A 13510-nucleotide genomic window follows, 5' to 3' on the forward strand; every position below is an offset into this window, starting at 1 on the left:
TTTCAAAACGGTTAAACTTAAGTTCAAAACCTAAAATAACACAAAATTGAATAAGACAGCAATTTGCTACATTTCTACAGTAATACCGTATTGAAATATATTCCAAATCTAAAAAACTTTATACTATCAAAATGTAACAGTTTAACTTTATGGCGTCCCCTCGCCCCGACCCGGGCGCGAACCAGGGACCCTCTGCACACATCAACAACAGTCACCCAGGGGAAACACTACTTCTAGGTTTCAGAGCAAGTGACGTAACTGATTGAAACGCTATTAGCGCGTACCCGCTAACTAGCTAGCCATTTCACATCCGTTACAAAAACATTTAAACCAACCACAGCTGATTCCCATTGTAGCTGAACACCTATCCAGGTGTTAGTCTTTCAATTTCATTACCATCTAGACAAAAGGGTACATCTTAGGAATAATGCTGTACTGTAATGTAAACATGGACCCAGCCAGAGATAGAGAAGTGGCTGACAGAGGAAGAAGAGTGGCTGGGAGAGGGAGAGGAGTACGTATGCGTGGTGGAAGAAGACTGAGAGGAAGATCAAGAGCTGTAGTCTCAGATGAGATTAGGGCTACTATAATTGATCATGTAATAAATCATGGTCTATCAATGAGAGAGGCTGGTCTGAGAGTGCAGACAAATCTGCAACGCTCAACAGTGGCATCTATTCTGAGAAATGTCCGGCAAAACAACAGGTAAGATGTGCATTCTGAAAGGGCATCTGACTGAAACATTACAGAAGTAAATTGAGCAAAGCCAACAAACCCACTTGTGTGTAATTGTTTTTGCATTTCTGCTTAGGACCCAACGGTTACCTCCCACAGGTGGGAGAGGTAGGATTTTCACTGCTGTGCAGGAAACTGCAATCGTTGATATGGTCATCAGAAACAATGGAATAAAACTCACAGAGATTCAGGACAGAGGGTTGGCAGACAACATTACATTTGGAAATATTCACAATGTAAGCATAACAACTATTTCTAGAGTCCTGAAACCACATCAAGTCAGGATGAAGCCGTTGTACACTGTCCCCTTTGAGAGGAACTCTGAACGAGTCAAGCAACTCAGGAACCAATATGTCCAGGTAAAATGACTATAAAATACAGAACTGGTTTTGAACAAAACCAAACAGGGCAGAGGCACACAATGGCATGTTTTAAGGTATAATGTAAACTCCCATAATAGCCTAACTCTTATGTTGCCTTGTGAATTTATTTTAGAGAGTCATGGAGATAGAAGCCAGGCAAACACCCCACATATTCATCTTTGTGGATGAGGCTGGTTTCAACTAGGCCAAAACACGGCGGCGAGGAAGGAATGTGATTGGGAAAAGAGCCACAGTGGATGTCCCGGGCCAGATGGGTGCCAACATCACAATGTGTGCAGCAATATCCTCTGATGGATTGCTGTTTACACGAACTGCTAATTGGGCCATACAACACCGAGCGTACATTTCATTCCTGGATGACCTCTATGGAAGGGTTGTGCCAGGTGAGGAAAGGGATGCAGTGAGGCCAAATCGTCCAACGTTTGTAATTGTATGGGACAATGTGGCATTTCACCACTCCCATGCAGTCACAGAGTGGTTTGCAGCACATCCCAGGATGATGTCACTTTTCCTCCTTCCTTACTCTCTATTCCTCAACCCCATAGAGGAATTGTTTTCCTCATGAAGGTGGAAGGTTTATGACCACCATCCACATGATCAAATGTCCCTCCTGGACGCAATGAATGCTGGATGCCTGGACATATCTGCAGAAGATTTCCAGGGATGGACCAGGCATGCCAAAATATTATTTCCTAGGTGTATTGCCCAAGATGACATAAGATGTGACGTGGATGAGAACCTGTGGCCAAATGCATAAGACAGGGTTGACTAGTATTGCTACTGTATCTGTATTGGTAGATGGTGTATATACAAATTATTGTATTTTGGAATCACTCAATGCCAAAAAATGACATAAAGCATATTGAAGCATATTGCATCATGTTTGATACATTCCTGTAACATATACTGCAGTGAATTCTAAACAGTAGAGAGGTGTCACTCTTGTTTTGTAAAAACATTTGACAAAATAAAACATTGTGTAATGCTACCTGTTGTTAGTGTTGTTTAGGTCATTGTTTTATGAGTGACAACGTGTGCTTGTTGGGTGACAACCTTTGCTAGTGTTATGGAAGAACGAGTTGATTTGAGACATGTATGAACTGTTTTGGTAGTTTTGGTAGTTTTAGGGCATTTTGAATGTGAAATTAACTGCTGTGCCAAGCTGAAAGTTGGTTAGGAGAACTGTGTGAAGAGTTTTGAAAAGTGAATTAAGTATTAATTAAGAAATGGGTCCTAGCGATTTAAAAAAACGAAACATTCCAAACACAGCTGATTGCAATTTCAGCTACCCAAGTTACCCTACCCAAGTGTCCTGTTTTTAGTCTCCTTACCAAACAGACAAAAGAGGACAGCTTCGGAATGATTTAGTTTGGAAACATGGATCAGGGAAGACAGGTTGGTGGGGAAAGAAGAGTGGCAGGGAGAGGGAGAATGCGTGGAGGACAAAGGAGAGGAAGACGAAGAGCAGTGGTCTCTGATGAGATAAGGGCCACAATTATTGACCATGTTGTAAACTATGGTCTCTCTTTGAGAGAGGCCGGTTTAAGGGTGCAACCAAATCTGCAGCGTTCAACAGTTGCATCAATAGTACGAATTTTCTGGCAAAACAACAGGTGAGATGTGCATCCTTCAATGATAATTGAACTTCATATTACAGTACAATACAGTATGTTCACATTTTTACATGTACTGACATTTTGAAATATATTGATTGTTTTGTGTTTTTCAGTAGGATCCAAAGGTTGCCTCCCACAGGAAGGAGAGGCAGAATATTATCAGATGCGCAGGAAATTGCCATTGCTGACATGGTAATTGGCAACAATACAATAAAACTGCGGCAAATTCGGGACAGAGTGCTGGCAGATAATATCACTTTTGGGAATGTGAATACAGTCAGCACAACGACAATTGCCAGAGTCCTAGAGAAACATAAAATAGGGATGAAGTAGTTGTACACTGTACCCTTTGAGAGAAACGGTGAACGTGTGAAGAACTCCGGTATCAATATGTCTAGTAAGATGTCTGTTCAATAACCAAACAGGGTACATACACAGCTATGCGTAATGTAAAGTACTGTGGATTTACTGTATTTTAGAGAGTAATAGAGATGGAAGCCAGGCAAACTACACAGATATTCATCTTTGTGGATGAAACTGGATTCAACCTGGCAAAAACACGCCACAGGGGAAGAAATGTGATTGGACAGAGAGCAACTGTGGATGTCCCAGGCCAGAGAGGAGCTAACATCACAATGTGTGCAGCACTGTCCAATGATGGTTTGCTGTTACACAAACCACTCATTGGCCCCTACAATACAGAGAGGCTAATTTATTTTCTGGATGACCTGCATAATCAACTTGTGCCAGCAGAGGAGAGAGGGGCAAGAAACTCCCCTACTTCGTTGTTGTGTGGGATAATGTGGCATTCCACCACTCTGCTGCAGTCAGACTGGTTTGCTGCACATCCCAGGATGTCAGTTCTATTCCTGCCTCCATATTCCCCCTTCCTAAACCCCATAGAGGAGTTTTTCTCTTCATGGAGGTGGAAGGTTTATGACCACCATCCACATGACCAGATGTCCTTACTGGATGCCAAAACATAGGCAAAATTCACTCAACTTAAAACGATGTGTTTGCTCAAATTGTCTCATGTTCATTCAACTAGAAATTATTCATTGGCCATCTTACCTAAAAAAAGGCTGTGGAGCTATAAATGCAACATGCAACAATTTAAAAGATTTTACTGAGTTACAGTTCATATAAAGAAATCAGTCAATTGAAATAAAATCATTAGGCCCTAATCTATGGATTTAACATGACTGGGAATACTTCACATAGAGTTGATCAGTGTTCAATGGCGGCAGGTAGCCTAGTGGTTAGAGCGTTGGGCCAGTAACCGAAAGGTTGCTAGATCGAATCCCCGAGCTGACAAGGTAAAAATCTGTCATTCTGCCCCTGAACAAGACAGTTAACCCACTGTTCCAAGGCGGTCATTGTAACTAAGAATTTGTTCTTAACTTACTTGCCTAGTTAAATTTATTTTAAATGGGTGACATTCATACGTCTGGTATGAAGTATGAAGGCCATGAAGCCATGAACTGGGACATTTTCAGCTTCCAGGAATTCTGTACCGATCCTTGCGACATGGGGAAGTGCATTAAACATGAGGTGATGGTGACGGATGAATGGCATGACAATGGGCCTCAGGATCTAATCACAGTATCTCTGCATTAAAATTGCCATCGATAAAACGCAATTGTGTTCATTGTCCGTAGCTTATGCCTGCTCATACCATAACCCCACCGCCACCATGGGGCACTCTGTTCACAATGTTGACATCAGCAAACTGCTCACCCACACAACGCCAACCATCTGTCCGGTACAGTTGAAACCGGGATTCATCCGTGAAGAGCACACTTCTCCAGCGTGCCAGTGGCCATCGAAGGTGAGCATTTGTCCACTGAAGTCAGAACTGCAGTCAGGTCAAGACCCTGGTGAGTACGACGAGCACGCAGATGAGCTTCCCTGTGACGGTTTATGACAGTTTGTGCAGAATTTCTTTGGTTGTGCAAACCCACAGTTTCATCAGCTGTCCGGGTGGCTGGTCTGAGACAATCCCGTAGGTGAAGAAGCCAGATATAGAGGTCCTGCGCTGGTGTGGTTACACATGGTGTGGTTACACATGGTGTGGTTACACATGGTGTGCAGTTGGTCCGTGCTTCTACATCTGCATTTTTTGCTGTTTGGGGTTTTAGTCTGTTTTTCTATATAAGCCATTTGTGACATCTGCTGATGTAAAAAGTGCTTTATAAATACATTTGTTTTGTGAGGCCAGTTGGAAGTACTGCCAAATTCTCTAAACAGGATGTTGGAGGTGGCTTATGGTAGAGAAATTAACATTTCATTTTCTGGCAACAGCTCTGGTGGACATTCCTGCCGTCAGCATGCCAATTGCATGCTTCCTCAACACTTGAGACATCTGTGGCATTGTGTTGTGTGACAAAACTTTACAATTTAGAGTGGTCTTTTATTGTCCCCAACACAAGGTGCACCTGTGTAATGATCATGCGGTTTAATCAGCTTCTTGATATGCCACACCTGTCAGGTGGATGTATTATCTTGGCAAAGGAGAAAGGTTCAATAACAGGGATGTAAACAAATTTGTGCCCAACATTTCAAAAACGTTGAAAGTTTCTTCAAGTGCAGTCGCAAAAAAGCACTATGATTAAACTGGCTCTCATTAGGACCGCCACAGGAAAGGAAGACCCAGAGTTACCTTTGCTGCAGAGGATGAGTTCATTAGAGTTACCAGCCTCAGAAATTGCAGCCCAAATAAATGCTTCACAGAGTTCAAGTAACAGACACATCTCAACATCAACTGTTCAGAGGAGACTTTGTGAGTCAGGCCTTCATGGTCAAATTGCTGCAAAGAAACCGCTACTAAAGGACACCAATAAAAAGAAGAGACTTGCTTGGGCCAAGAACCACGAGCAATGGACATTACTGTGGTTCCCACCGTGAAGCATGAAGGACGACGTATGATGGTGTGGCAGTGCTTTGCTGGTGACACTGTCTGTGAATTATTTAGAATTCAAGGCACTCTTAACCAGCATGGCTACTACAGCATTCTGCAGCGATACGCCATCCCATCTGGTTTGCGCTTAGTGGGACTATCATTTGTTTTTCAACAGGACAATGACCCAACACACCTCCAGGCTATGTAAGGGCTATTTGACCAAGAAGGAGAGTGATGGAGTGTTGCATCAGATGACCTGGCCTCAACAATCACCCGACCTCAAACCAATTGAGATTGTTTGGGATGAGTTGGACCGCATAGTGAAGGAAAAGCAGCCAACAAGTGCTCAGCATATGTGGGAACTCCTTCAAGACTGTTGGAAAAGCATTCCAGGTGAAGCTGGTTGAGAGAATGCCAAGAGTGTGCAAAGCTGTCAAGGCAAAGGGTAGCTACTTTGAAGAATCTAAAATATCAAATATATTTTGATTTGTTTAACACTTTTTTGGTTACTACATGATTCCATATGTATTATTTCATAGTGTTGATGTCTTCACTATTATTCTACAATGTAGAAAATAGTAAAAATTAAGAAAAACCCTTGAATGAGTAGGTGTGTCCAAACTTTTGACTGGTACTCTACATATTTCACATACTTTATTATATTGTACATGTTTATTTATACAGTAATTCATGTTCAACATTTCCTCACCTGGGATTTGAATTCACAACCTCTTAGTTCACAGCATTCCAGTCTTCCTGCTAAGCCACCATGCCTGTGTCAATAACTGATTTCACCTGCATTGCTACACTTTGCACTTCAAAGTAAATCTCAGCTCTGTTAAAAGAACATTCAAGAAAAACAATTGTATTTATCCAACTGGTTATGGAGTACCATTTAAACAAAGTAGTATGCACCACCTATCTTCGACAGCTATACAGCAAAAAAACTACAATTGCAAAGCAGTGATGAGAGAATATGGCATATCAAGAAGATCGGAATGCCATGAACCAAGAGATTGTGAGTTTAAATCCCAGGTGAGGACATGTTGAATAATAACTACTGTATAAATTAACATGCACAATGTAATCATGTACTGTTTGTAAAATATGTAAGTTGAAAACATTGTGTTAAAAGCACTATTTATGTGTGTCACCAGTTTCACAGCCTTTTGTAGTGAAGATTCCCTAGTAATAATTAGTTGAAACTAGATTTGTGCTTTTTTTTTTTTTTTTTTTTACAGTGTAGCCCTACACAGTTTGTGAAAACAAATTTATAGGAATTTCTTTGATTTGAAAATGTGTGTTTCTGTCCCTCAGGTGTGTGGTGGAGATTCGCTGAGCGGAGAGAGAGAGGGAGGGAGAGAGATATGGAGAGAGCGCGAGAGAGAGAGAAACAGAGAGGAAGAAAAATAAACTGACAAAGAAATTAAGAAACAAAAGACAGACACAGACAGACAGACAGACAGACAGACAGACAGACAGACAGACAGACAGACAGACAGACAAGAGGAGAGAGGGGGGAGGTGAAAAAGAGAAAGAGAGAGTTAGAGTGGTGGTCTCTCTAGTTTCAGGCGTAGCTGAGGTGGAATCCCACCTCTGCCTGGCCCGTCTCTTTGTCCCGCTCTCCCCAAGGGTCAGTCACCATGGTTACTGTTAACACCAGGTCAGTTACCACGGTTACTGCTAACACCGGGTACCCGGCGATGAGTCTCATTCCGGATACTCATCCTGGATCTACTCATCAGATAACAGGATGTATGTGTGGGTAGGTGGGTTTGTGTGAGTGTGTGTGTGTCACAGAAGGCTGCTGAGGGGAGGATGGCTCATAATAATGGCTGAAATGGAGGGAATGGAATGGTATCAAACACATGGAAACCATGTATTTGATGTGTTCGATACCATACCATCAATTCCGTTACAGCCATTACTATGAGCCTGTCCTCCCCAATTAAGGTGCCACCGGATGCCTTTAGTGTTTGTCAATACCGAGGTAGTGCATGCTGCAGGAGGGGTACGGGTATATGAGGGTCTTGGAGCTTGCCTACATTGGGAATCACCAATAGGGGCAGTCTGGCCAGATGTGAATTCTATTGTTGATTTCTCCAAGCAGGAAGTTGACCTGTTCTGTATGATGTCATAATGCTGAGTCCATGTTAACTATCAGAGGAATGAAACATTGTCTATCTCACCACCAGAGAGCAGAAGACACTCACTGTAGTAGCATACCACTGTAGTAGCACTGTAGAAGCATACCACTGTAGTAGCACTGTAGAAGCATACCACTGTAGTAGCACTGTAGTAGCATACCATTGTAGTACCACTGTAGTAGCATACCACTGTAGTACCACTGTAGTAGCATACCACTGTAGTAGCACTGTAGAAGCATACCACTGTAGTAGCACTGTAGAAGCATACCACTGTAGTAGCACTGTAGAAGCATACCACTGTAGTAGCACTGTAGAAGCATACCATTGTAGTATCACTGTAGTAGCATACCTTTGTAGTAGCACTGTAGTAGCATACCACTGTAGTAGCACTGTAGAAGCACTGTAGAAGCATACCATTGTAGTAGCACTGTAGTAGCATACCATTGTAGTAGCACTGTAGTAGCATACCACTGTAGTAGCATACCACTGTAGTAGCACTGTAGAAGCATACCATTGTAGTAGCACTGTAGTAGCATACCATTGTAGTAGCACTGTAGTAGCATACCATTGTAGTATCACTGTAGTAGCATACCACTGTAGTAGTGCTACTACATACTACTGTAGTAGCATTCCACTGTAGTAGTATACCACTGTAGTATCACTGTATTAGCATACCACTGTAGTACCACTGTAGTACCACTGTAGCAGCATACCACTGTAGTAGCATGCCACTGTAGTAGCATACCACTGTAGTAGCACTGTAGTAGCATACCACTGTAGTAGTGCTACTACATACTACTGTAGTAGCATTCCACTGTAGTAGCATACCACTGTAGTACCACTGTAGCAGCATGCCGCTGTAGTACCACTGTAGTAGCATACCACTGTAGTAGCATACCACTGCAGTATCACTGTAGTAGCATACCACTCTAGTACCACAGTAGTAGCATACCACTGTAGTAGCATACCACTGTAGTACCACTGTAGTAGCATACCACTGTAGTACCACTGTAGTAGCATACCACTGTAGTACCACTGTAGCAGCATACCACTGTAGTAGCATACCACTGTAGTATCACTGTAGCAGCATACCACTGTAGTAGCATACCACTGTAGTAGCATACATTTACATTTACATTTTAGTCATTTAGCAGACGCTCTTATCCAGAGCGACTTACAGTAGAGTGCATACATTTTATTACATTTTACATACTGAGACAAGGATATCCCTACCGGCCAAACCCTCCCTAACCCGGACGACGCTATGCCAATTGTCCGTCGCCCCACGGACCTCCCGGTTGCGGCCGGCTGCGACAGAGCCTGGGCGCGAACCCAGAGACTCTGGTGGCGCAGCTAGCATTGCAATGCAGTGCCCTAGACCACTGCGCCACCCAGGAGGTGGCCACTGCATACCACTGTAGTAGCACTGTAGTAGCATACCACTGTAGTAGCATACCACTCTAGTACCACTGTAGTAGCATACCACTGTAGTACCATACCACTGTAGAAGCATACCGCTGTAGTACCACTGTAGTAGCATACCACTGTAGTAGCATACCACTGTAGTAGCACTGTAGTAGCATACCACTGTAGTAGCATACCACTGTAGTAGCTTTGAGCAGACAGAACCAGGATTCCTCCAATGTGGAGGCTAAAGGCACATCAAATCAAATGTTATTGGCCACATACACATATTTTGCCGATGGCATCACAGGTGCAGCAAAATGCTTATATTCCTAGCTCCAACAGTGCAGTAATACCTAACAATACAAAACAATACACACAAATCCCCCCCAAAATGTAATTAAGAAATATCAGCACGAGCAATGTCAGAGTCCAGAATATACAGTCGGAAGTTTACATACACTTAGGTTGGACTCATTAAAACTCGTTTTTCAACCACTCCACAAGCAAGTAATTCTTCCAACAATAGTTTACAGACAGATTATTTCACTGATAATTCACTGTATCACAATTCCAGTGGGTCAGAAGTTTACATACAATAAGTTGACTGTGCCTTTAAACAGCTTGGAAAATTACAGAAAATTATGTCATGGCTTTAGAAGCTTCTGATAAATTATGTCAATTAGCCTGAGTCAATTGGAGGTGTACCTGTGGATGTATTTCAAGGCCTACCTTCAAACTCAGTGCCTCTTTGCTTGACATCATGGGAAAATCAAAAGAAATCAGCCAAGAGCCCAGGAAAAAATGTGTAGACCTCCACAAGCCTGGTTCATCCTTGGGAGCAATTTCCAAACGCCTGAAGGTACCACGTTCATCTGTACAAACAATAGTATGCAAGTATAAACACCATGGGACCACGCAGCCGTCATACCGCTCAGGAAGGAGACGCGTTCTGTCTCCTAGAGATGAACGTACTTTGGTGCGAAAAGTGCAAATCAATCCCAGAACAACAGCAAATGACCTTGTGAAGATGCTGGAGGAAACAGGTACCAAAGTATCTATATCCACAGTAAAACGAGTCCTATATCGACATAACCTGAAAGGCTGCTCAGCAAGGAAGAAGCCACTGCTCCAAAACCGCCATAAAAAAAGCCACACTACGGTTTGCAACTGCACATGGGGAGAAAGATTGTACTTTTTGGAGAAATGTCCTCTGGTCTGATGAAACAAAAATAGAACTGTTTGGCCATAATGACCATCATTATATTTGGAGAAAAAAGGCGGAAGCTTGCAAGCCGAAGAACACCATCCCAACCGTGCATCATGGGGGTGGCAGCATCATGTTGTGGGGGTGATTTGCTGCAGGAGGGACTGGTGCACTTCACAAAATAGATGGCATCCTGAGGATGGAAAATTATGTGGATATATTGAAGCAACATCTCAAGACATCAGTCAGGAAGGTAAAGCTTGGTCGCAAATGGGTCTTCCAAATGGACAATGACCCCAAGCATACTTCCAAAGTTGTGAATAAATGGCTTAAGGACAAAAGTCAAGGTATTGTAGTGGCCATCACAAAGCCCTGACCTCAATGCTATAGAACATTTGTGGGCAGAACTGAAAAAGCGTGTACGAGCAAGGAGGCCTACAAACCTGACTCAGTTACACCAGCTCTGTCAGGAGGAATGGGACAAAATTGACCCAACTTATTGTGGGAAGCTTGTGGAAGGCTACCTGATATGTCACAAGTTAAACAATTTAAAGGCAATGCTACCAAATACTAATTAAGTGTATGTAAACTTCTGACCCACTGGAAATGTGATGAAAGAAATAAAAGCTGAAATAAATTATTCTCTACTATTATTCTGACATTTCACATTCTTAAAATAAAGTGGTGATCCTAACTGACCTAAGACAGGGAATTTTTTACAAGGATTAAATGTCAGGAATTGGGAAAAACTGAGTTAAAATGTATTTGGCTAAGGTGTATGTAAACTTCCAACTTCAACTGTAAATGTATTTAATGGTGTGTATAGACAGTATGGACAGAATATGAATAGAAAAAGTGTGTACAGCAGTAGTTACATAGTGTCACAAGCCGGCTCATAGCCTGTGACAAAAATGAGAGGACACGAACAACAGGTATAGGCCAATTAAAAATGTTCTTTATTATAAACCAAACTATTAACTTTAAACAAAGAAAAAGGAATGAGGTGTGGAAGTATCATAATGTAAGGTGTATGTAAAGTGCATGGATGCATGAATCTGTGTGTGTGTGAATATGACTGAGTGAAAACTACGTAAAACTACAAAGGAACAAACAAAACAGGATCATACCTGGAGGAGCAGAGAGAGAGAGGTGATTAGTGAAGCAGTTTTATACCCTGAGCCCAGGTGGCTCCAATCACTAACGACCCTCCTCTGCCTGCAGGAGGAACCGCCCCCTGCACTGCAGAGGAGGAGCCGTGACACCCCCCTCCTTAAAATGAGGGTCCCACCCTCAACCCAACTTCCTCCAACATATTCAAAACAATCCAAATTTCCCCAAAAACAAAAAAACAAAAAAAGGATACCAATCCCAGCTCCTAGCAGTAGCCCCGTGTCCCCCAGCTGACTGTCCGCCCCTCAAACTCAGCAGCCCTGGTACCTGGGGAGCAATTTAAGAGGAAAGAGGCGCAGACAGCCCGTAGGGGTCAGCAGAGAAAAGATACAAGCTAGGTTAAAGGAGCACGGGACAGAGCATCAGCAATGATATTATCCTTACCACTAATGTGTCTAATATCAAGGTTGAATGGTTGCAAGAACAAAGCCCAACGCATCAGGCGCTGGTTGGGATTTTGCAGGTACCTCAGAAAAACCGAGGTGGGTTGTGGTCAGTGAACACAGTTAAAGGGGTCAAACCAGAACCAACATAGACCTCGAAGTGCTGTAAAGCCCAAATGAGACCTAAAGCCTCCTTTTCAATTACAGAATAGTTTTTCTGATACTTATTACATTTCCGGGAGAAGAAACTGACTGGACACTCAACCTTGTCATCATTCTCCTGGAGAAGCACAGCCCCAGCACCGATTTGACTGGCGTCTACCTGCAATTTGAAAGGTTTCCCAAAAGTTGGTGCTGCCAACACAGGTGCCAAACACAAAAGAGCCTTAACTGCATCAAATGCCTCTTGACACTGGGTAGACCAGATAAATTCAGCCTTGGCCTTCAACAGATTGGTCAGGGGAACACTACTACCGAAAAGTTTACAGAAAGCACGGTAGTACCCCGCCATTCCCAGGAAGCGCATCAGTTCTTTCTTTGTGGAGGGCTGTGGGAACTGCTTCACAGCCTGAACCTTGGCTTCCACGGGACAGACAAATCCCTGACCAACAACCTTGCCTAGGTATGTGACTGTGGCTTTGGCAAACTCACATTTTGCCAAATTAATAGTTAACCTGGCCCACACCAGTCTTTCGAACAGGGCTTGCACTCTCCAAACATGCTCCTCCCAAGAGTCTGAGTAGACGACCACGTCGTCCAAATACACGGCACACCCTTCCAGACCTGAGACCACCCGATTCATCAGCCTCTGGAAGGTGGCTGGAGCATTCCGCAAGCCGAAAGGCATCACTGTATAAGAGAACAAACCAGATGGAGTTATAAAGGCAGCAATCTCACAAGCTCTTTTGGTTAGTGGTACTTGCCAATATCCCTTTAAAAGATCAAATTTGCTAACATACTTTGCTGACCCAACTTGATCAATACAGTCCCCCATCCTAGGAAGAGGGTAAAGGTCTGCTTTAGTAACATTGTTAACTTTTCTATAATCAGTGCAAGGTCTGAAAGTGGAATCAGACTTTCTGACCAAAAGACAGGGTGAAGCCCAATTTGAACAACATGGCTCCGCAATACCATTGTCCAACATATACTGCACCTCTGTTTCCAGTTTCAATCTCTTCTCCTCAGACACACGATAAAATCTGTTTGATAGGCTTAGCATCTCCGATGTCTATATCATGCTCAATTAAGTGGGTTTGTGATGGAGTGTCAGAAAACAAAACAGGGTAGTTTCTAATAAGAGCTACCAATTCATCACGTTTCTCAGAGTCTAAATGATCTACCAAAACCCCAAGGTTTTGCAAAGTCTGGGAGTTTTTCAACCGACCTTGTAAGACCTCATCCGAAACTTTAACTTCCTCCTCTTCTCCCCCCTCCACCAAATTAAAGCCACAAGATGCAGTGACTGGAGCAGCAGTCAACGCTGACCTCACCGCTGGAGTGCCTTCAACTTTGCTTAGATCACGGGAGTGATAAGATTTTAACAAGTTCACATGGCATAATTTAGAG

The sequence above is a fragment of the Salvelinus namaycush genome, chromosome 27 (assembly GCF_016432855.1).
Source record: "Salvelinus namaycush isolate Seneca chromosome 27, SaNama_1.0, whole genome shotgun sequence".
Taxonomy (NCBI): domain Eukaryota; kingdom Metazoa; phylum Chordata; class Actinopteri; order Salmoniformes; family Salmonidae; genus Salvelinus; species Salvelinus namaycush.